This window comes from Lontra canadensis, unplaced genomic scaffold (assembly GCF_010015895.1).
Source record: "Lontra canadensis isolate GAN:19392208 unplaced genomic scaffold, GSC_riverotter_1.0 scaffold1, whole genome shotgun sequence".
Taxonomy (NCBI): Eukaryota; Metazoa; Chordata; class Mammalia; order Carnivora; family Mustelidae; genus Lontra; species Lontra canadensis.
In genome coordinates, this window is record NW_022630995.1 from 12189301 (window position 1) to 12214810 (window position 25510).

The following is a 25510-nucleotide window of genomic DNA, read 5'->3' on the forward strand; positions in this document are numbered from 1 at the left end:
CTACAGAGATCCTGCAGGTGGGGTCACTAAAGGTGAAGTCTGCTTTGATCCTACTGATCTCCTTTTGGGCACATGGCAAATAGTTCTAACCGAAGAAATCCCTCTTGGCACCAGGTCTGCTGCACTGGCACTCAGAATGGCAGGAGGGCTGAGGTCCTGGGATCAGACTCATGCAGAAATACTACATTGCTTTGGCTGTGGTGTGCAGGTGCATTTGCTGTCATCATGGTGTTAATCTGAGGTACAAGCATGTTCCGATCTCCTAGTGAACTGGAGTCTGTCTGGGGTTTGCCTCCATGACTTGGACCCAAGGAGCAGGACAGAGGTATGGTCATGGCACAAGCCCTTAGATGACAGGGTTGAGCAGTGATTTGGGCCCAGGGGGACAGGATACTATAGCAACACAGCTTGAGGGTAGTAGATCAAAGTTCCAACTCTGGTTGCAGAAAGAGTCCTAGAGCAGCATCAGCACATACCCATTGACAGCCCATTAAAGCCACATGTCAGGATCCAGGGGGTGAGGTGCAGAGAATCAGCAGCATGACTCTGGTTGTGGCAGATCAAAGATCTGAGATAGGACCAGGGGTGAAGCTCAGAGTAGCAGCACCATGGCCCCAGCATTGAAAGGTTAAAACCATGACTTAGGACCCAGGAACAGAGTGTAGAGCAGCAGCAGCTCAGCCTAGGTACTTGTTGGTCAAAGCCACAACCTAGAATACAGTGTAGGGTGCAAGGCAGAGCATGACTCCAGGTATGGCAAATCAAAGCATCAATTTGGGACTTGGGAGAGGGCACAGAGCAGTAGCAGCTCTGGTCCCATAGATGGCAAAGTACTGTGGCATCCCAATCTGAGACAGTGGGGCATGGCAATAATGGGGCCCCACGGACCAGGTCTCATCATCATGCTATCTCTAGGCCTGACAGCTTCATCAGCTGGAATCAGTTTCGGTGAAGACTGTGGAAGTTCTCAGTAGCAAGGCCTGCAAACAATTGATAATTGTGAGGCTTGCTGGGATTCTCTACAGTCCCTTCCCCCACCCTGTGAGGGATGCCCTCCTGGTGCTGTGCCACTCTGGACTGGAGGATGTGGTAGGTAAAATGCTTCCTACACTTCTCTACATGGCCATACTCCATTTTTTTGTTTTTGCTTTGTTTTTCAAATATTTTATTTATTTGAGAGATACAGCGCATGTGAGCAAGGAGGATGGAGGCAAAGGGAGAGTGGGAGAGTGGTGAAGCAGACTTCTTGATGAGCAGGGAGCCCAACTCAGGGCTTGATCTATTCCAAGACCCCAAGATTACGACCTGAGCTGAACAAGGAGCCCAACTCAGGGCTCAATCCATTCCAAGACCCCAAGATTATGACCTGAGCTGAAGGCAGACTCTTACCTAAGCCACCCAGGCACCCCTGGCCATGCTCCCTTTTTTAGCCCTGCAAGCTTTCTGCTGTCTACATTATGCCCAGAGCTTTCTCAAAGTAATTTTCATTAGTTTGCAGTTGTTTAATGTTTTTGTTTTGGTGGGGAATGCAGGTGTTGGAACCTCCTAACCCTCCATCTTGCTGATGTCACCCTATCCGTAATTCTGTGACAAGGAGACTGCAGAGAACCTCTCTTGCTGCTGTTTTTGCACTAACCTTATCTCTTACATAATATAGTTGATTTGCACTTGCAAGATCATCAATTCCTAGCTGGGCAATAGCACTGATAATCATAAAACAGTATTAAACACACTCTGTAAACACAAATTCTATACCTTGTCCCTTCACTTGCTTTCTCTGCCCCTTGACTGTTCACATAATGCATTTACTTTGAGGTATGGGAGTTATATTTTAACGTCTTGATTGATTTCTCCTTGGATATAAGCATGAGCAATGGCAGAAGGGAACAGAAGTTTAAGGACATATTGCATAGGACAAGTATGTCTATGAAATGGATCTCACTTCTGCTGCTGCTACAGCTGAATTGCTACTTTAGCTCTCGGAGTTGTGGAAGGGTCCTGGTGTGGCCAATGGAATACAGTCATTGGATCAATTTAAGGGCAATTCTGGATGAACTTCTCATGAGGGGTCATGAGGTCACTGTTCTGAAATCTTCATTTTCCCTGTTTCACAATTTCAAAAATCCATCTGGTATTAAATTTGAGACATTTCCTACATCCTTAACTAAAGATTATTTGGAGACTTTTTTTTTTCACACAGTGGGTCAGGAAATGGACATCAGTGACAAAAGATACATATTGGACATATTTTCTAATAATGAGAAAACTATTTTTAGAATAGTCTGATATTTTTGAGATGCTCTGTAAAGATGTCTCTTTGAACAAGAAACTTATGACAAAACTACCAGAATCAAGGTTTGATTTCGTTCTTGCAGATGCCGTTGGACCCTGTGGTAAGCTGCTGGCTGAACTACTTAAAATATTTTTAGTGCACAGCCTTCGCTTCTCTCCTGGCTATGTAACTGAAAGGCACAGTGGAGGACTTCCTTTCCCTCCATCCTAGGCACCTGTTGTTATGTCAGAATTAAGTGATTAAATAGACATTCATGGGGAGGGTACAAAATATGATACATAGGCTTTATTTTGACTTCTGTTTCCAAATATCTAATAAGAAGTGGGATCAGTTTTACAGTGAAGTACTAGGTAAGTCATGTTTTTAGTTGCTAGCATAAAGTTTTAATTTTCCTAGTGTCTTGGAAGGTAAGTTTGTATAAGTCAGAAGAATTTGTCTTTTATAAATGAAATGATAAAATGAAAATATAAAATGTTCTGTGAATCTCAAAAGTATTATGGAAAGGCTTATATTATAGAGTCAGTTGGAATCCTATGGCCCATTATTAGTACTGGACACTCTAGGAAGTCGTAATTTATAAATAGAAGCATTTAGGATATCCTTAAGGAGTTATATATCCATCCTAAGTAGTTCCTTTTTTAATTAAAAAAAAAAGTCACTTAGAAACTTCATAAAATGTCTTGATGAATGAAGACATGTAGATTGAGGACTTACATCCATATTTCTACCATGAGTATTGTAGCATTTAGAAAATTGCTTCTACTTATGTAGCTCAGTTTCCTTATTTAAAATCAAACTATTTCACCATTTTACGAGAAGGATTCCTTCACGGTTGAGAACTATGGTGGCTCTATCTCAGACTTGGGAACCTACAACTTGAGGTTTCTAATGATTCCACATTCCTTCAGTAAGTGCTTATAAATAGTGTTTTAAAAGCCTAAAATCTTTTTCATGGGTGGACATGCAAGATTCATCTATATCTTTTTATCACTGTCTCTCCTTTAAAAAAAAATAATCTAGAGGGTTGCTGGGGGTTGGGGGGGGAGGAATAGGGTGGTTGGGTTATGGACATTGGGCAGGGTATGTGCTATGGTGAGTGCTGTGAATTGTATAAGCCTGATGATTGACAGTTCTGTACCCCTGGGGCAAATAATACATTATTATGTTAATAAAAAATAACCTAAACGTGAGCAAAAAATCTCTATTTCTATAATCTATGAGAAATGTTCAGCTAGTTGCAAATATTTTAATTTCATTAATGATTGTTAAAGTCCTACCATGAACCAATCAAATGCAATCATAACTACAAAGAAATGAGCCATACTCTAAAACCTCACACTTTACTTGGAAAATCTAGGATCAAGGAATTAGGTTGCTAAATTGTAGCAAGTAGATGGAGTACTCTAGGAAAAGGTGTTTTCATGAGTATGGTAGGGTTAATTGTATAGTTTAAATATATTTGCAACTTTTATTTTTATAGCTTTAGAGAAAAAAAACAACTGCATGTTTAAATCTATATGGTTTTGTTCAATAATTCTTAATAATGGGTGAATGTATTGGGGCACCTGGGTGGCTCAGTCAGTTAAATGTCTACCTTCAGCTCGGTCATGATCCCACAGTCCTGGGATGGAGCACCATGTCAGACTCCCTGATCAGCGGGGGGTGCCCTTCTCCCTTTCCTTCTGCCCTTCCCCAACCCCTCATGCTCTCTCTTGTTCTCTGTTTGAAATAAAATCTTTTTAAAAATGTGAATGTATTGAATGGAGGAGTCAAGATGGCGGAGAAGTAGCAGCTGAGACTACTTCAGGTAGCGAGAGATCAGCTAGATAGCTTATCTAGAGATTGCAAACACCTAAAAATCCAACGGGAGATCGAAGAGAAGAAGAACAGCAATTCTAGAAACAGAAAATCAACCACTTGCTGAAAGGTAGGACTGGCGGAGAAGTGAATCCAAAGCGACAGGAAGATAGACCGCAGGGGGAGGGGCCGGCTCCCGGCAAGCGGCGGAGCCACGGAGCACAAAATCAGGACTTTTAAAAGTCTGTTCCGCTGAGGGACATCGCTCCAGAGGCTTAACCAGGGTGAAGCCCACACGGGGTCAGCGTGGCCTCAGTCCCGCAGGGTCACAGAAGGATCGGGGTGTCTGAGTGTCGCAAAGCTTACAGGTATTAGAACGGGGAAGCCGGCTACAGAGACAGAGCCGAGGAGTGACTCTCAGCTCGGGGTTACCTTGAACCCGTCGTAGGCTCGGTGAGCTTGGAGCACAGCCGGAGGCCAGGCAGACGGGAGTAATTGGGCGCTGTTCTCTGAGGGCGCACTGAGGAGTGGGGCCCCGGACTCTCGGCTCCTCCGGGCCGGAGACTGGGAGGCCGCCATCTTCATTCCCGTCCTCCGGACTCTACGGAAAGCGCTCAGGGAACAAAAGCTCCCGAAGAGAACCCGAGCGAATTACTCAGCCCGGCCCCGGGTAAGGGCGGTGCAACTCCGCCTGGGGCAAAGACACTTGAGAATCACGACAACAGGCCCCTCCCCCAGAAGATCAACAAGAAACCCAGCCGGGACCAAGTTCACCTACCAAGGAGTGCAGTTTCAATACCAAGGAGAGCAGCGGAATTCCAGAGGAGGAGAAAGCAAAGCACGGAACTCATGGCTTTCTCCCCATGATTCTTTAGCCTTGCAGTTAATTTAATTTTTTTTTCTTTTTCAATTTTTTTTTCTCGTCTTTTGCTAAATTTTTTTAACTTTTACCCTTTTATTTTTTAACGTTTTTTAACTAGTTTATCTAATATATATATATTTTTTTCCTTTTTATATTTTTTCATTATTGGTTTTCTTTTTTTATTTGTTTCTTTTTTCTTTTTCTTTTTTTTCTTTCTGAACCTCTTTATATCCCCATTCCCTCCCCCCTCACGATTTGGGATCTCTTCTGATTTGGCTAAAGCATATTTTCCTGGGTTTGTTGCCACCCTTTTAGTATTTTACTTGCTCCTTCATATACTCTTATCTGGACAAAATGACAAGGCGGAAAAATTCACCACAAAAAAAAGAACAAGAGGCAGTACCAAAGGCTAGGGACCTAATCAATACAGACATTGGTAATATGTCAGATCTAGAGTTCAGAATGACGATTCTCAAGGTTCTAGCTGGGCTCAAAAAAGGCATGGAAGATATTAGAGAAACCCTCTCGGGAGATATAAAAGCCCTTTCTGGAGAAATAAAAGAACTAATATCTAATCAAGTTGAAATCAAAAAAGCTATTAATGAGGTGCAATCAAAAATGGAGGCTCTCACTGCTAGGATAAATGAGGCAGAAGAAAGAATTAGCAACATAGAAGACCAAATGACAGAGAATAAAGAAGCTGAGCAAAAGAGGGACAAACATCTACTGGACCACGAGGGCAGAATTCGAGAGATAAGTGACACCATAAGACGAAACAACATTAGAATAATTGGGATTCCAGAAGAAGAAGAAAGAGAGAGGGGAGCAGAAGGTATATTGGAGAGAATTATTGGAGAGAATTTCCCCAATATGGCAAAGGGAACAAGCATCAAAATCCAGGAGGTTCAGAGAACCCCCCTCAAAATCAATAAGAATAGGTCCACACCCCGTCACCTAATAGTAAAATTTACAAGTCTTAGTGACAAAGAGAAAATCCTGAAAGCAGCCCGGGAAAAGAAGTCTGTAACATACATTGGTAAAAACATTAGATTGGCAGCAGACTTATCCACAGAGACCTGGCAGGCCAGAAAGAGCTGGCATGATATATTCAGAGTACTAAACGAGAAAAACATGCAGCCAAGAATACTATATCCAGCTAGGCTATCATTGAAAATAGAAGAAGAGATTAAAAGCTTCCAGGACAAAGAAAAACTGAAAGAATTTGCAAACACCAAGCCAGCTCTACAGGAAATATTGAAAGGGGTCCTCTAAGCAAAGAGAGAGCCTAAAAGTAGTAGATCAGAAAGGAACAGAAACAATATATAATAACAGTCACCTTACAGGCAATACAATGGCACTAAAGTCATATCTCTCAATAGTTACCCTGAATGTTAATGGGCTAAATGCCCCAATCAAAAGACACAGGGTATCAGAATGGATAAAAAAACAAAACCCATCTATATGTTGACTACAAGAAACTCATTTTAAACCCAAAGACACCTTCAGATTTAAAGTGAGGGGGTGGAAAAGAATTTACCATGCTAATGACATCAGAAGAAAGCAGGAGTGGCAATCCTTGTATCAGATCAATTAGATTTTAAGCCAAAGACTATAATAAGAGATGAGGAAGGACACTATATCATACTCAAAGGATCTGTCCAACAAGAAGATCTAGCAATTTTAAATATCTATGCCCCTAACGTAGGAGCAACCAACTATATAAACCAATTAATAACAAAATCAAAGAAACACATCAACAATAATACAATAATCGTAGGGGACTTTAACACTCCCCTCACTGAAATGGACAGATCATCCAAGCAAAAGATCAACAAGGAAATAAAGGCCTTAAATGACACACTGGACCAGATGGATATCACAGATATATTCAGAACATTTCATCCCAAAGCAACAGAATACACATTCTTCTCTAGTGCACATGGAACATTCCCCAGAATAGATCACATCCTCGGTCCTAAATCAGGTCTCAACCGGTATCAAAAGATTGGCATCATTCCCTGCATATTTTCAGACCACAATGCTCTGAAGCTAGAACTCAATCACAACAGGAAATTTGGAAGGAACCCAAATACATGGAGACTAAATAGCATCCTTCTAAAGAATGAATGGGTCAACCAGGAAATTAAAGAAGAATTGAAAAAATTCATGGAAACAAATGACAATGAAAATACGACAGTTCAAAATCTGTGGGACACAACAAAGGCAGTCCTGAGAGGAAAATATATAGCAGTACAAGCCTTTCTCAAGAAACAAGAAAGGTCTCAGGTACACAACTAACCCTACACCTAAAGGAGCTGGAGAAAGAACAAGAAAGAAACCCTAAACCCAGCAGGAGAAGAGAAATCTTAAAGATCAGAGCAGAAATCAATGAAATAGAAACCAAAAAAAACAATAGAACAAATCAACGAAACTAGGAGCTGGTTCTTTGAAAGAATTAATAAGATTGATAAACCCCTGGCCAGACTTCTCAAAAAGAAAAGAGAAAGGACCCAAATAAATAAAATCATGAATGAAAGAGGAGAGATCACAACTAACACCAAAGAAATACAGACAATCATAAGAACATATTATGAGCAACTCTATGCCAACAAATTTGACAATCTGGAAGAAATGGATGCATTCCTAGAGACATATAAACTACCACAACTGAACCAGGAAGAAACAGAAAGCCTGAACAGACCCATAACCAGTAAGGAGATTGAAACAGTCATCAAAAATCTCCAAACAAACAAAAGCCCAGGGCCAGACGGCTTCCGGGGGGAATTCTACCAAACATTTAAGGAAGAAATAATTCCTATTCTCCTCAAACTGTTCCAAAAAATAGAAATGGAAGGAAAACTTCCAAACTCATTTTATGAGGCCAGCATCACCTTGATCCCCAAACCAGACAAGGATCCCATCAAAAAAGAGAACTACAGACCAATATCCTTGATGAACACAGATGCAAAAATTCTCACCAAAATACTAGCCAATAGGATTCAACAGTACATTAAAAGGATTATTCATCACGACCAAGTGGGATTTATTCCAGGGCTTCAAGGTTGGTTCAACATCTGCAAATCAATCAATGTGATATAACACATTAATAAAAGAAAGAACAAGAACCATATGATCCTCTCCATAGATGCTGAAAAAGCATTTGACAAAGTACAGCATCCCTTCCTGATCAAAACTCTTCAAAGTGTAGGGATAGAGGGCACATACCTCAATATTATCAAAGCCATCTATGAAAAACCCACTGCAAATATCATTCTCAATGGAGAAAAACTGAAAGCTTTTCCGCTAAGGTCAGGAACACAGCAGGGATGTCCATTATCACCACTGCTGTTCAACATAGTACTAGAAGTCCTAGCATCAGCAATCAGACAACAAAAAGAAATTAAAGGCATCCAAATCGGCAAAGAAGTCGTCAAACTATCACTCTTCGCAGATGATATGATACTATATGTGGAAAACCCAAAAGACGCCACTCAAAAACTGCTAGAACTGGTACAGGAATTCAGTAAAGTGTCAGGATATAAAATCAATGCACAGAAATCAGTTGCATTTCTCTACACCAACAACAAGACAGAAGAAAGAGAAATTAAGGAGTCAATCCCATTTACAATTGCACCCAAAACTATAAGATACCTAGGAATAAACCTAACCAAAGAGACGAAGAATCTATACACAGAAAACTATAAAGTACTCATGAAAGAAACTGAGGAAGACACAAAGAAATGGAAAAATGTTCCATGCTCCTGAATTGGAAGAATAAATATTGTGACAATGTCTATGCTACCTAAAGCAATCTACACATTTAATGCAATTCCTATCAAAGTACCATCCATTTTTTTTCAAAGAAATGGAACAAATAATCCTAAAATTTATATGGAACCAGAAAAGACCATGAATAGCCAAAGGAATATTGGAAAAGAAAGCCAAAGTTGGTGGCATCACAATTCCAGACTTCAAGCTCTACTACAAAGCTGTCATCATCAAGACAGCATGGTACTGGCACAAAAACAAACACATAGATCAATGGAACAGAATAGAGAGCCCAGAAATAGACCCTCAACTCTATGGTCAACTAATCTTTGACAAAGCAGGAAAGAATGTCCAATGGAAAAAAGACAGCCTCTTTAATAAATGGTGTTGGGAAAATTGGATAGCCACATGCAGAAAAATGAAATTGGATCATTTCCTTACACCACACACGAAAATAGACTCAAAATGGATGAAGGACCTCAATGTGAGAAAGGAATCCATCAAAATCCTTGAGGAGAACACAGGCAGCAACCTCTTCGACCTCAGCCGCAGCAACATCTTCCTAGGAACATCGCCAAAGGCAAGGGAAGCAAGGGCAAAAATGAACTATTGGGATTTTATCAAGATCAAAAGCTTTTGCACAGCAAAGGAAACAGTTAACAAAACCAAAAGACAACTGACAGAATGGGAGAAGATATTTGCAAACGACATATCAGATAAAGGGCTAGTGTCCAGAATCTATAAAGAACTTAGCAAACTCAACACCCAAAGAACCAATAATCCAATCAAGAAATGGGCAGAAGACATGAGCCGACATTTCTGCAAAGAAGACATCCAGAGGGCCAACAGACACATGAAAAAGTGCTCCATATCACTCGGCATCAGGGAAATACAAATCAAAACCACAATGAGATATCACCTCACACCAGTCAGAATGGCTAAAATTAACAAGTCAGGAAATGACAGATGCTGGCGAGGATGCGGAGAAAGGGGAACCCTCCTACACTGTTGGTGGGAATGCAAGCTGGTGCAACCACTCTGGAAAACAGCATGGAGGTTCCTCAAAATGTTGAAAATAGAACTACCCTATGACCCAGCAATTGCACTGCTGGGTATTTACCCTAAAGATACAAACGTAGTGATCCGAAGGGGCACGTGCACCCGAATGTTTATAGCAGCAATGTCTACAATAGCCAAACTATGGAAAGAACCTAGATGTCCATCAACAGATGAATGGATAAAGAAGATGTGGTATATATACACAATGGAATACTATGCAGCCATCAAAAGAAATGAAATCTTGCTGCTTGCGACGACGTGGATGGAACTAGAGGGTATCATGCTTAGCGAAATAAGTCAATCAGAGAAAGACAACTATCATATGATCTTCCTGATATGAGGGAGAGGAGATGCAACATGGGGGTTAAGGGGGTAGGAGAAGAGTAAATGAAGCAAGATGGGATTGGGAGGGAGATAAACCATAAGTGACTCTTAATCTCACAAAACAGAGGGTTGCTGATGGGAGGGGGTTTGGGAGAGGGGGGGTGGGATTATTATGGACATTGGGGAGGGGATGTGCTATGGTGAGTGCTGTGAAGTGTGTAAACCTGGCGATTCACAGACCTGTACCCCTGGGGAAAAAAATATATGTTTATAAAAAATAAAATAAAATAAAAGATTAATATTTTAAAAAAAAGTGAATGTATTGATAGGACATTAGACATCTGAAGTTCCTCTCACATTTCTCTCATTCACATTTTGTATATATAAATCTATAGGTAGATTTATATAGATACACACACACACATACATACATACATACACAACTGCTTTTCCAAAGAATACTTTCAAGTATCTTTAGCTACATCATTCCAAAATCCTTTCAGAAAATCACTTACTATAGTCACATGTCAATATTCTCATTTGGTCTAACATTTGTTTTTGTTTTGCATGTGTTTTTTCCTTTAGGAACTGGGTTAATGGGGAAGGCTCAAATATAGTTCATTCAAACCTACTGGATTTTGAATTTCCTTGCCCACTCCTACCACATTTTGAATTTGTTGGAGGCCTCCACTGCAAACATGCCAAACCCTTGCCTAAGGTAATCTATTTCTTGGTTTTGCTTTACTTTGCATTTTCAATATGAATGACTCTGTATTCTTTATTTAGAGTGTTTATTTATAGTAGAGACACACAGGGAGCCAGATACAGTGACCTACTTAGAAACTCATGTATTTCTAAGTCAACACAAGTATCTGAATTTTAATATCATCACAAAATGAAGTGGAATACCTAGGAGACTTTGAGAATACTGTCAGTTTAATTAAGGCCTATATTATTCAATATGTAAGTATCAGATATTCATTAAAAGAATCCTTACAAAGTAGCTAACATGTTGCAGAGGTAAGTGTCAATATTCAGGGAAGCAGTGTAGACAGTTTCTGCCACCACCCGCCTGACACCTTATCTGGAAAGAGAGAATATAAGCACATAATAAAAACTGTATGAAACATGTTATAATAAAGAAAAGATCACAATGGTAAGGAACATTCAGTGGGAATCATAGAAAAGATCTCTGAGTCACTGATAATTAAGGTGAGATCTAAAGGATATGCAGGAACATGTAGAAAAGGGAAGCAGAAGGTAGAGGAAAAGACAAAAGAAAAGCAGGGAGAGTAAGAATGACATTTCCCAAGAACTCCAAACTTATTCTAGCAGGAAGAGTCTAAGTAAAGGGACAGATGATGCTGGAGAGATAAGCTGAAGAGAGCTAATTAAAAATAGTAGTGTGAGCTAAGGGTTAAGGAGAAAATGAAAAGGTTTAACAGAAAGGGAGAAATATGATTACATTTTCTTTTTAACAAAAAATCTCTCAGGATGTAGTCACTGAGTTAGATTGTAAAGGAGCAAGAGTGGAATGGGGAACCACTTGTCAGGCTGTTGCAAAAAAAAGGCAACGATGATGGAAAACTGACTACAATGTTCACAGGGAGATGACACTTACTGGTAATAATAGTACCAGCCTCATGTTGTTGGTGTGTGGGAGGGGGGAATAGTACATATAAAACATCCAAAATGTCTCTGTCGCATACTCAGTGTTCCAAAAGAAATGTTAACTACTGTCATCACTGTTAATTTGTTACTATCACATACTACAAACAATCCAATGGCTGCCAGCCATCCAAATCTAATTCCTCAATAGTAACTGGTTTTCCAACATATCAATATTATATTCTCACAGAGTCCTAGAGAGCATGTTTCCTATAAAGTTGTTTAAAAGTAAATGTACAAATGGGGGCAAGGAAGTGAGCACATTAAAATGTTAAAAAAAATTTTTTTGTAAGGGTTAGGGCTTTTCGATAGTGCTCTAACTAAAAGTAAAACCAGGACTCAACAATCTAAATGTGTTACCCAACAATTTCAGAGCCAAATCCAACATTTACTTTCTTCCACTCCAGCATTTAAATCATTCCTCATATGAGGTCCCAGGGTTTTACATCTTAGAGCATTTTAGAAGAGATGATGTCCGTCAGAACAGGTGTTGTCTACCTACACCAAACTTACAGAAAACCTCAGTAAAGCTCCCCTAGGGAACATACATCTCAACACCATAGCTGCCTGACAGAATGAACACAGAAAAATTGTACACTGCATATGTAATAAGAACCATAAATTCTGCACATATTATAAAGACCAAATAATCTCTACTTGAATCTGAAAACTGCCCTCAGTTTAAAATTATAAAGATTCTGTTCAGTTCATAGGATGATATTCCTTATGAAGGAAAATAAGAAACTAGTATGTTTTAAATTGATATACCTTTTTCTTTTTTAAAAGGAGAGAGAAAGAGTGTGCATGAGGGGGCAGAGGGGCAGAGAGGGAAAAGCAAACATTGTCAGGAGCCCGACATAGGGTTTGATCCCAGAACCCCAGGATCATGACCTGAGCCAAAGGCAGATACCTGAGCCACTCAGACTCCCCTAAATTTGTGTACCTTGAAGACATAAATAAGAAGCAAGTAATCTTTAGTGAACAATGTTATGATCTCTTAAGAGATCCTTTTTGTCTACCTCCTTAGTGATGGCAATATAAAACCGGTATCTTCTTTCAGAGTAAAACACAGTGTACCTTTTGATTGCAAATTGTTTAGGTGATAATTTTCACAAGGTTCAAAGACCAAGATAAGATTAGTGAAAAATCCATGTTATCTAACCTTACCCTTGAAAGATTTCCTGTTAAATTTTGAAAAAGTAGCTGTCAATAGGAAGGGGAAAAAGAGGAGAAAGAGGAGGACAGGAGAAGGATAAATAGCAGTATTATAATAATTACTAATAGGAGCTGTTGTTCTGAAGCTGCAAAAACAAGATTTTAATCCATGTCAGTGATTGTTAAGAATTATATAAAGAAATGGTTTTTCCAAACTACTTTTCCATTAATTATTAAGTTCTCAGAAAATTTTTGTACCCTTTTTAAAGAAATAAGACAGTTGGCAGAATGCATCAGGAGTCTTAAAAATGCTTTATAGCCTTTGGCTTCATAATATATTCATAAAACTATGCAGAGAAAAATAATCTAGATGTACAAAATTTATTTGAGGCAATTAATTATTCATAAAAGTATGAATTATTACATTTATTCATAAAAGTAAACACTGGAAGTAATCTAAATATCCAAAATTAAGTAATGATTAAATAACTTAAATAACCCATTATAATAGTTTTAATCAAAGTATGCTTAATTACACTTAATGAGCTGTATTTATGAGATTTGGTTGAAAAGAGAGGGGCAAAATGATAAATATAAGATCACAATTTTCTTGCACAATGAAAAAATACAACAAATTGGGATTAAAATTTTCAAAACATGTCATAATGTAGACTTAATTATATGAATAAAGATTAAATGAAAACATACAAATTTTAGCATAATGTCCTCAAGATCCATCCATGTGGTCACAAATGGCACTTAGGTTGTTTCTACTGGTTGTTGTAAATAATATTTCAACAAACATGGGAGTGCATATATCTTATCAATATCCCGTGGCTTTTTTTAGTATACACCCAGAAGTAGAATTGCTGGATTATAAGGTACCTCTATTCTTAGTTTTTGAGGAATCTCCATATTGTTTATCATTAGCGGCTGAAGCAATTTACACTCCTGAGTACAGCGTACGAGGATACCCTTTTCTCCACATCCTCGTCAACACTTCCTAATAATAGCTATTCTCACAGACATGAGGTGATATCTCATAGTAGTTTTGATTCACATCTCCCTAATAATTAGTGATGTTGAGCCTCTTTTCAAGTAACTGATTGGCCATTTGGGTGTCTTTGGAAAAATGTTTATGTAGTTCCTCTGCCCATTTTTCAATCAGATTGGTTTTTGGAATTGAGTAGTAGGAGTTCCTTATTTTTTATATTAACCCCCTTACCCAATATATGGTTTGCAAAAACTGTCCCCCATTCTGTAGTTTGCTTTTTCATTTTGACATCTCTTTTGCTATGTGAAACCTATTAAGTTTGATGTAGTTCCCACTTGTTGGTTTTTGGCTTTTGTTGTTTGTGGTTTTGGTCTCATATCCAAAAAATCACTGTCAAGACCAATGTCAAAGAGCTTTTTCCCTATGTTTTCTTTTAGGAGCGTTATGGTATCACATCTTATGTTTAAGTCTCTGATATATTTGGGTTGATTTTGTGAGTAGTGTAAAATAAGTGTCCAATTTCATTTTTCTGCATGTATATGCAGTTTTCCTAACACCATTTGCTGAAGAGATCATCCTTTTCCCATTGGGTGTTCCTATACATGCAGAATTTGATTCTTACATTCTTTTTTTAATTAATTTGAGAGAGAGAGAGAAACACACACACATGCAACTGGGGGTAGTGGCGGAGGAAGAAAGAATCTTCCAGCAGACTCCTCACTGAGCACGGAGCCTGACACAGGGCTTGATCCCAGGATCCTGAGATCATGACGAGTCAAAATCAAGAGCCAGCCACTCAATTAACGGAGCTACCCATGTGTCCCTGGACTCTTGTATTCGGTTCTACTGGTCTATATTTTTTTTATGCAGGTCCCATGTTATTTTAGTTACTATAGCTTTTTAACACAGTTTAAAATCAGGGACTGTGAGGACTTCAACCTTGTTCTTTCTTAGGGTTGTGTTGCCTATTTGCAGTCTTTTGTATTTTCATGCCCGTTTTGGGATAGTTTGTTCTCTGTGAAGAATGTCATTTACTTATTTATCTATTTATAGAGAGCATGACTGGGGGGAGAGGCAGAGGGAGAGGAAAACAAAGGTTCTTAAGCAGGTTCCAAGCTCAGCAAAGAGCACGACATGGGGCTCCATCTCACAACCCTGAGATGACGACCAAGCCAAAAATCAAGAGTCAGACCCTTAACAGACTGAGTCCCCCCAGGTGCTCCCGTCATTGATATTTTGATAGGGATTGCAGTGAATCTATAGATGGCTTTAGGTAGTGTGGACATTTTAGCAATATTAATTCTTTGCATCCATGAACATACGATTTTTTCCACTTGTGTCTTCTATTTTTTTCCCCACAAAGTAGTTTTTGCTGTACAGACCTTTCACTTCTTTGGTTAAATTTATTTTTTTCCCTGTCATTAAATTTATACCTATTTTATTGTTTTTGATGCTCTTGTGAACAAGACAGTATTTTTCAGATGTTTTATTATTGGTGTATAATAGTGCAACTGATTTCTGTATATCAGTTTTCTATCTGCAACTTTACTAGTTGATTAGTTCCAATGGTTTCTCTGGGTGAGTCTTTGGAATTTTCCATACACAAAATCATATCATCTGAAAATAACCACAATTTAACTTATTCTTTTCCAACTGGATGCCTTTTACTTCTTTTCTTGCCTAGTTGCTCTAGTTAGGACTTCTATTACTATATTGAGTAGAGTGTCAAGAGTAGCATCTTACTCTCTTCCTGATTTAGAGGAAAAGCTTTCAATTTTTCACCATTTAGTATGTTAGTTGTGGGTTTGCCATCTATAGCCTTTATTATGTTGAGGTTATGTTCCTTCTATACTCAATATGTTGAGGGTTTTCATAATGAAAAGATGTTGTATTCTGTCACCTTTTCTGCCTCTATAGAGAGGACTGTGCTATTTTTGTCTTTCTGTTAATGTGATGTATTACAGTGATCGCGTTCCATGTTGAACCATCCTTGCATCCCAGGGATAAATCCCACCTGGTTATGTTGTATAATACTTTTAATATGGCCTTGAATTCAATTTGCTAATATTTTGTTGAGAATTTTTGTATCTATACTCATCAGGGATACTGATTTATAGTTTTCCTTCCTGTGATGTCCTTATTTTGCTTTAGTATCAGGATAATGCTTGCCTTGGAGAATTATTTTGTAAGCATTCCCTCCTCTTCAAGTTTTTGGAAGCATTTGAGAAGGACTGGCATTAATTTTTCTTTATATGTTTGGTAGAATTCACCAGTGAAGCTGTCTATTCCTGGGGAATTTCTGTGTTGGGAGGATTTTGATTACTGATTCAATCTCTTTACTCATTATTGGTCTGTTCAGATATCTACTTCTTCACTATTCAGTCTTGGTAGGTTGTGTTTTTCTAAGAATTTATCCATTTCTTCTGTTATCTAACTTGTGGGCATATAATTGTTCATAGTAGTCTTTTGTGTTTCCTATGCATTTCTATATTATCAATTATAATGTATCCTCTCTCGTTTCTAATTTTGAGTCTTTTTTCCTTGGTCTATGTAAACATTGGTCAATTTTATCTTTTCAAAAAGAGAGAAAAATACTCTATCACTTATATGTGGAATTTAAATAGGCCAAACTCATAAAAACAGAGAGTGGTTATAGCAGTTATCAGGGGCTAACCACCCTGGCAAGTGGGGAAATAGAGATATTTTTTAAGGGTACAAACTTGTAACTAGTAGTAATAAGTCTTAAGAGAGCTGATGCACAGTATGGTGAATACAAAAATAATGTATTATAACCCTCACACTTGCTAAGAGACTAGATCTTAATCATCCTAACCACAAGAAGGAAATAATCATGTGACAAGATAGAGATGCTATAATTATGATGGAAATCATATTAAATATATAAATATATCAAGTCAACATGTTGTGCACCTTAAGTTACACAATGTTTTATATATAATTTTTTTCAATTAAAAAAAAATTTTAAACCAGGCATATCTCCAGATAGCATGATTAAAACTTACTTCCTTTTTTGCAATTTTTTATACTTTTGCAAATTTTCTTGCAATAAGCTTCTTTTCACAAGGATGTCAGGGAATGAGAACAACTAGTCTGTATCAGTGATTAATCTGCAGAGAATAGATTAGTTTAATACTATAGGGACCATCTTCCACAGCAGGGATGAAGGAGTTTCAAGCCAATCAAAACACTAAAATGTTCATTTTAGGCCAATGAAACAAAACAGTTTAGGTAATCTTAACTGTTGCTACAGTCACTGGAATTACACTACACCAGGACACACTATGTGAGTCATAAGGAAGTTCAGTATCATATTGAAATTAATGCCATCGGGGGGAATTATACTTTTGAAGAATGTTCTACAAAACAGTCTACAAGACCACTGAGGTTTGCAAACTGTTTCCTTTTTCTCTAAAAATAATTTTGAAAATAAGTTTTCTAACAATGATTAGGATGAGAAAGTATATTTTTATATTGGGAAAGCTAGATCATTATGTTCCAGAGAAAAAATAATCAATTTAAAGAAAAGGAAGAATGGAAGGAAAGGAGGAAGGGACGGACGGACGGATGGACAGGAGGGGTGGGAGAAAAGGATAAGCATATGGTTTTCAAAAAAAAAAAAAAAGCATATGGTTTTGATCAGGTATCCAGGAAACTTTTGCTCCTCTACATTTTCCCCCTTTGGAAGGAGAGTACACTGAACAGCGTGGAGTTATTCTAGCATAGTAAGTAATATACATATTTTTAATTCGCATTGATCAGGGACACGACGACAGAACAACTCTGAAACAATTCTGGGCAAACATGTCTTCACCAAGAGCATTATCTAGTCTGAATCGAGCTACTCAGGAGGGTGACCACAGGTCCGCTTGGAGAACCCTGAGGTAGCTCTCCCACTGTTGTGCAAGGGTTCACTGGGGCCCTTACTGTGGTGATTTAAAGACATAATTACTAATTTTAGTGAAATTCATTCAATTCTAGGTCATCCAAAAACCAAAGCTTTTATAACTCACTGTGGAACCAACTGCATCTATGAGGCCAATTACTATGGTATCCCTATGATGGGCTTTCCTTTGTTTGCAGATCCACCTGATAATATTGCTCACATAAAGGCCAAGGGAGCAGCTATTAGTTTGAACTTAATACAATGTCAAGGACAGATTTGCTCAATGCATTGAGGATAATCATTAATGATCCTTCCTGAGTACTTTTTTTTTTTTTAACCAGACACTATTTCTAGAGAGATGTGCATATGAAAGCCAGGCAGGCAGCCATGAGTCCTGCTATGAAAACAATTACAAGTAAGATTTGCTCAGTGCTGGAAGACCAACTTCAATAATACATTCTGAGTGTCAGAGTAAGGTTTCTTGAATTTAGGGAAAATGCAAGAGGTTTAAGGATAGTAATTTTTGACATAATCAATAAAAAAAATCATCAAAATGGTTAACAGAAAGATTAAGAGGAAACACCGAGAACAAAGCAGGGAACCATGAGTGTTGTAACAGTACTTATCTGCACAATTACAACTTTCAGCATGAGAACATCGTTTTAAACTCTTCTAAAATGGTTTAATTTCTGTAAACCAGCATGATGTCATCAATCTTGAATTTCCATTAAACACCTCCAAAATTTCCTATGCTAATATTTTGATTCCATCACTGATAAATTATAAATTTATGTTTTTGTATATTTAAATATATTATATATAATATACATTTATATAAATTTAAACATTCTACAATTTTCAAATTTATTCAATTAAAACTTTGTGAATACTATTTATAAATGCAGTTATACTCAGTAATTTGGTTATGCTTGTTTTGATAGAACTGTAAAAATCAAAAAGTAATTGACTTAGAAGAGATCTACTGGGATAATCCTGTTTAAAAGCCAAATTTTCTGGACCAGAAATATCTGGTTTCCAAATTACTTCAGGATACACATTAATTTCCTATACTATACTCTTTCTATTATTACTAATATCATAATTAAGTATATATTTCCCCTTTTTGTTTCATAATGACTTTAGAAATAAAATTTTGTGAATGGTTATAATATCACAGGGGACATCTGCATTTTAAAAGCAGTGTTATTTAATTGATTATTCATCCTAAATAAGCACCATGAGAAGCACATTTTTTGTTTCTTAAGGATGGTATTGTTCATTTGGCAGTTTTATGAAAAAGCTTATCTTTCTAAAATAGATGTCTTTCTACTTTTAATTAATTCTTAATAAGGTAAAGCTGTGCCCAAAAAGTGAGGAAAATTCATTAGCTGATATGTACTGAATGCTTATGAAATACTAATTCTTTTGTACGGATTAAGTAATTAGTTCTTCAGTATAGTTGTTCCTTATTGTATTACAAATATGTTTCAGGGTTATTTCCCTCCTCTCAAAAACTCAGTGGTGCTCTCACTAGTTTTCACAGGACAGGGACAGAAGTTACCTCCATGGTTATTGCTACAGCGTCAGAGCACTTTGTGATTTAAAGTTTGTAAAGCCCTCTTTATTAATCCTTCTTCCTTGTCTTAGTCCATAATCATTTCAACAGTAGAAACAAATGCAACTAGCAATGCATGCAAGTGAAATATTGAGCTCTCCAGATTCTAAAATGGCCATACTAACTAGAAAAACCACAATACCAAACCCAAATGGAAGTCTCCAAATGACAGGGACAACTCCAAGAATCAATACATTATTCCTCAAAATAATCAGATTAAGACATTATTCCTATCCATTCAAAAATGAAAAACTGAAAAACAGAAATGAAAAAAAAGCACACAACAAGGTATCAGAGTCAAGACTCAAAACAACACAATCCACCCCACACTTGTAAGCATGACTTCACCACTATCAAGTCAATACCAGCTCTTGATCAGCTCTGCCCGGACATGTCCCTGAACTTCACGTGGACTTGTCTCCTCTCTCTGAATTATGACAGTATTTTAAAACTTGTTTACCAGATCTATTAACAACTCCTTACTGGATAATTCAAAATGTCCATGTCAAAATCATGTATTTTGACTTTTTTTTTTTTTTTTTGCCTTTCAGAATTAACTCATTCCACTTTTTCTAAACGGGAAATATTTGTCATCTCCCAGTTTCTTTTTCTTCACAGCTTGAAGTCCTAGACAGTCAACAAATTCCAGCCCATAAATATCTCTAATTGTCTCTAAGGAAAATAATAGAATTTTTCTCCAGTGTTATGTGGCACTCATTTTTACTATCCACACAAACCCTTACACATACACATGAAAATTTCATTTATCTTTTTCATCCACCTTTTCTACTTTGTTCTGTAAATTATTTGGTTTTCTTCAGCTATAAAGAGAATGCTACGTGGTTATCAACCATTCATCATGATCAGCTACAAAGCCTCTGGAACAACCAGTCTTCTGGATTGTCATTTGTCACAAAGCAGCCAACACCCACCTTCTTAAAACCTCACCTGGTTCCACTACCACTTTTTGGATGTGATTGGGTTCCTGCTGGCTTGTGTGGCAACTGTTATTTTCCTTGTCATAAATGTTGCTTGTTTTGTTGTCAAAAGTTTAAGAAAGAAAAAAGGGAATAGACTTTTGAGACATAGTAGGCATAGTAAGCCAGGAAGCATAAGTAAGGTCACTCCATTTAATTCAACCTCTGCAAATCAAGTTGTGACACATTTTCCTCCACATTTCGTTAAGACCTGTGCCTCACCTAAATATTTTACTCTTGGTTAAATATGCTGTGTATATTTATAATTAATCCATTCTACCCTAAGAGGGAAACAATCCTATGTATTTTTTGACAACTACTTCCCTCAATATTCTTTAATATTTAAATAATAATTTAGTAATATTGAGATTCTTCAATTCTGTTCATCAAACCAAGGAGGACATACTACCTATAAAGATAGATTATAGTCCCTTTATAATTCTCATTTAAAAAATCCTCAAATAATTCTACTTTAATACTGACATATATAATTTCGTAACTGCAGAAAAAAAAAAGACTCACTGCAGTTTTAGTCTGTGACTTAAGAAGCCGGATTGTTTTTACCACACATTTTCAGAAACATCTGCTCTATAAATAAGATCAAATACATGTGCTCCTGACAAAGAATAACACAGCTGAACACTTTTTATAAGTGGCAAAACAGTATTATTCATACTACTGCAGGAGGGGAGAGATTCCAGTATGAACTGACTGTATAAGTTTATACTCCAACTAAGACAAAGGTGCCTGAAATTTTTGGGTTTTTGTTTGCTTTTGTTTTTTTCATTTCCAGTTGGGTCTTTATTGGTTAAGTAAGAGAAAAATCGTTCCCCAGGGGCCAGCTTTCTTTCTGCTAAATAATTCTATAGCTTCTCTGTCACAAGATGGAAAATTCTGCTAATAAAAAAGTATGGATGCTCTGTCATTAGGTAGAGTGTGTATCTTGTTTAGTATCAAGTGCCAGAAACACATGCCTCAAAAGGGAAAGTTAAATGAAAACCTTGTGCATAGGTGGGTATCCCCTCAGAAATGGTATATGCAGATGCCAAAATTAAGCTCTTGCTGCCATCCTTCTACCTCTTAAAAGCCAGAAGGTCAGGAGACCTCTATACTCCTTGATGGACAGATAGCCCCAGGTCCCCTCTAGCCCACCACTCCTGGGGAGGCTTTCCAGGTCCAATTCCAGAGATCACATTTTCTTCAGCAAAGACTCAATATGAGAGGTGGGGCCATCTTTAAGGACACAAGTCATGACCTAAGTACAGATAGAAGATAAGTTAAAGTTTGGTCAAGAACCTCAGCACAATGTTTAGGCAAGTAAATCCTTTGTGTATTTAGTTCACAACCCTCTTCAAATACAAAATGCTTTTTCCTATAAATTTCCTTTGTTACAGGAATTCTGAGTGTTCTAACTGGCTTCCTACCTAAAACTATGCACCAGTAAAATCTTTGGTTGAAAGGACTATAGATATTTTCCATACAAAGCCTTGGATATTTCTGAGTATCTGCTCTTACTTTATTGAACAACCCTTTATAACTGGATAGTAAGACACAAAATAAAAGGAAAGTATGATAGATGGGGTCCAGTAAGATAGTTCAATTGCTCTAGATTATGTTAGATTTCCCCCCTCCTACAATAATCTCCCATTTTTTGACCTTACCTTGTCAAGTCAGGTATTTCCAACTCCTTTAATACATGGGACACTGAGGATATCAAAACAGAAACTTATATAACCTTTTTATTGATTCTTTTCTCATACAGCATAGAAAAATAAATTGCTGATGGCATAAAGAGCCAAATATTGTGTGCAACAATTTTTAAATTCCATGCATAAGAAAGCATTTGAAATAGCAAAAAGGCCTCCAACACTTGCCTTTAAATACTGGTATTTAGGGTCAGAATACAACTTAGAAGGTAAACCACAAAAATAAAAAAGAAACCAAGAACAGTTCTTCTGACTGACAAGAGATATATTTAAACAGTTAGATGGAAATAAGGCATACTTAGCACTTTTGATTATATGGAGACTTTTACAGCATTCTTCTATACAACAAAATTACTTTTAGCAATAATCACTGATGAAATAATATCCAGAAAGAAAACAATGAATATTTTATTAAACCCAGAATATATAATCATGTCACTAAAAAGTAAAAAATAGTAAAGTACAAAGAAGAAAAAAGTAATTCATTAATGTTCTTTTAATTACATTAATGTCTTTTTTTAAAAAAATAGTGAGGTGGGGGAAGGGGTAAAGGAGAAAAACCTTACACATACACATTAGCCTGAGGCATAATGAAGCTCTATGTGTACTACCCAAGCTGAATTCCAATCTACTTGTTTTCTTAATGAAGTAACTTCTACAAATAAGATAATGAATGATTGCCAAAATTGGTCTTTGCAATTCTTAGACCATATAGCCAGATACATAAACCTATGTCCAGTCATAGGTGATCAAGAATTCTCATTCCTTTTAGTTCTGAAAAGTTTCACATACAGTGATATAATACTTAGAGCCAGGAAAGATGTAAACATAAAGGTACATTTAGCAAAGTCACAAAGATCCCATTATAAATTCCAAAAATTACAATACTATCCATGTGTTTGTTTCCTCAAGGTTGATTCTAGCATCTTCCAAATGTCTAAGAAGTCCAAAGAAATTTAAACACAAAAACTTCAAGTGGTTACACAGAATGACAGAACTGATGTAACTTTTTTCATCTTTATAATCTCTGTGCTAGTATTGTTTATTTCAAATATACTGTTTACAATAGAATTAAACACCATAGAATCAAAGACAAAAATCAAGTGATTATGAACTTAATCTTGATAATAATGTACAAAGTTGGGTCCATCTATGTCAGAAATGGTGTAACCAAGCATTTTAATTCCATATTCCATATAGAATGCAATGTTTATGAAAGGATAAATAATACAAATAAACTTCTAGTTTTCTTCTCATATTTTTTAGTATATCTTTAGGCCTAATTTTTAAGTACATTCTTTAAATATATGTTCTTAAAATCCAACAAGTCACAAAAATTACTGAACAAAAATAAAGAAAGATGAGGCCTTTAAAGGGATGGGTCCTGCTGACACTCTGCAGTCACCCCAATGCCCTCTACTGATAATGCATGACATTTAGCCAGTTAGCAAAGAAGAAATGTTGACAGCGTTCAGATTCAGTATGACAAAGCTTAATCTGAAGCCAAGACACGATAAACTAAAAACTGGCATAGCAGACGATATTACAAATTTCTCATTTGCTAGCAACCCAAAGATTTTGTACCTTTGAGCACTGCATCAAGGTAAAACTCAGATAAACAATTTTAAAATGAAGTTTGTGAAATGGGGGGTATAGGAAGTCCAGCCTCAAAGACAAGGCCAAAAGAGGCCCACTGAGTCTGTAGCCTCATTGATCTCCAAATGTATAAGAATATACCACTAGCAGACTAGATTCTTTTTATCAGTAGTAGCTAGCACATTAGTAGTTAAAGGGAGTCATTCTGTTGGACCCCCATGGAACCATCTCTGCACCCATCACCAGTCTATTCAAACAGCCATGAAAAAGTACTAGAGTGATCAGTTATTTGCTGCCTCTTCTATAGTAGATATGTGTTTTACCAACTCAAAATATATGGAAATGCATTTCTTTTTTTTTTTTTTTTTAAAGATTTGATTTATTTATTTGACAGAGAGAGATCACAGTAGGCAGAGAGGCAGGCAGAGAGAGAGAGAGGAGGAAGCAGGCTCCGTGCTGAGCAGGGAGCCCGATGCGGGGCTCGATCCCAGGACCCCGGGATCATGACCTGAGCCGAAGGCAGAGGCTTAACCCACTGGGCCACCCAGGCGCCCCTATGGAAATGCATTTCATTGATTCAATAAGCAAATCCCTAATTCTTTATCTCACTGGCCATCTTTTCGTATGTTTTTTGTCTATTCAGATTTGTTGTTTGCATATACTGCACTCACTCTCTACTGTGGTGTTTTTCTACTGCCTCTTCTTCGGTGACGAAAAACTACAAAGGGTAAATTTGTTATTTGTAAAAAATCTAGAATTCTGGGGTCATGGATGACAGTGGCTCAGAGTGGCAAAGATAAGGTCAATGAAAATGATACAAACTGGTAAAAAATTAATGAGAAATCCTAGGTCAGACAAGATGACCTTTGGAGCTATGATTGATCAATCTCAATGAGGACAAGCAGGATGCAAGAGTTGGAATGCAATGAAACAAAAATTGAAGCAAATACACGGACTCAATCAAAAATGCTGCAATGAAGAATAGAATGGGAGGCCTAGGAAAGGCCAGGAAAATAATTAGAAACAAGAGAGCTTTAAAAGTACATACAACAGGTAATCAGGAGAGTCTAAAGGCTCTACACTGGCTCTAAAATGGTGATCCTGCTAGGCTGCAGCAGAAGCAATCAAAAAACATTTTGAAGGGATGTTTTCACAATACACGTGGAATGTTTGCAGAAACCAATACCTGTAGAAGATTAACTCATGAAAACCACACGCGGAGATAACCAACTATACAAAACAGGATGATTTGCACCTAAAGATTACAGACAGAGAAAAAAAGTGTTTAGACATGAGTGGTTCACGTAAGAACGGAAATGTTGAGAAGGACGTATAAAAGAACCATTCTGAAATTCTAAAAATCGGAAATTCATTTATTAAATGAAATATAATTGACTAGATAAAATAAAAGAGAACTGAATAAATAGAAGAATGAACAAGATCGGCTGCAGAGAGAATTAGCGAATTTCGTGTTTTCCTGACTAAATCTTGATTGATAGAGCCCCCTAGACTTAAAGGCTCTAGGAATTTCCAGTGAACTGATTAAAATATAGGTGTTACCTGCCAGCCCCTTGGAATATTCATAAATCTATACTGAAAGAAACAAAGATAAGTAAGTGGAGGAAAGGGGAAGTTCCTCCTTATGGAAGAATTCCAATTAATAATTATAGAAGAAATTATGGATACATAAATCACCATCAGACAGACACCACAGTAGTATTTGTTTTACGCAAGAATTATCCATCAATGGATACTAAAATTACAAGGCAAAGGCATGATGACAAATAGGACA

At 37.2% G+C, this 25510-nt stretch overlaps 2 pseudogenes; both read left to right on the forward strand.

Annotated features, from left to right (window-relative positions):
• Positions 1–20513, forward strand: part of LOC116860601 — a 53624-nt pseudogene extending 33111 nt beyond the window's left edge.
• On the forward strand, positions 1921–9029 carry LOC116860670 (annotated as a pseudogene).
• Positions 20514–25510: the final 4997 nt, after the last annotated feature.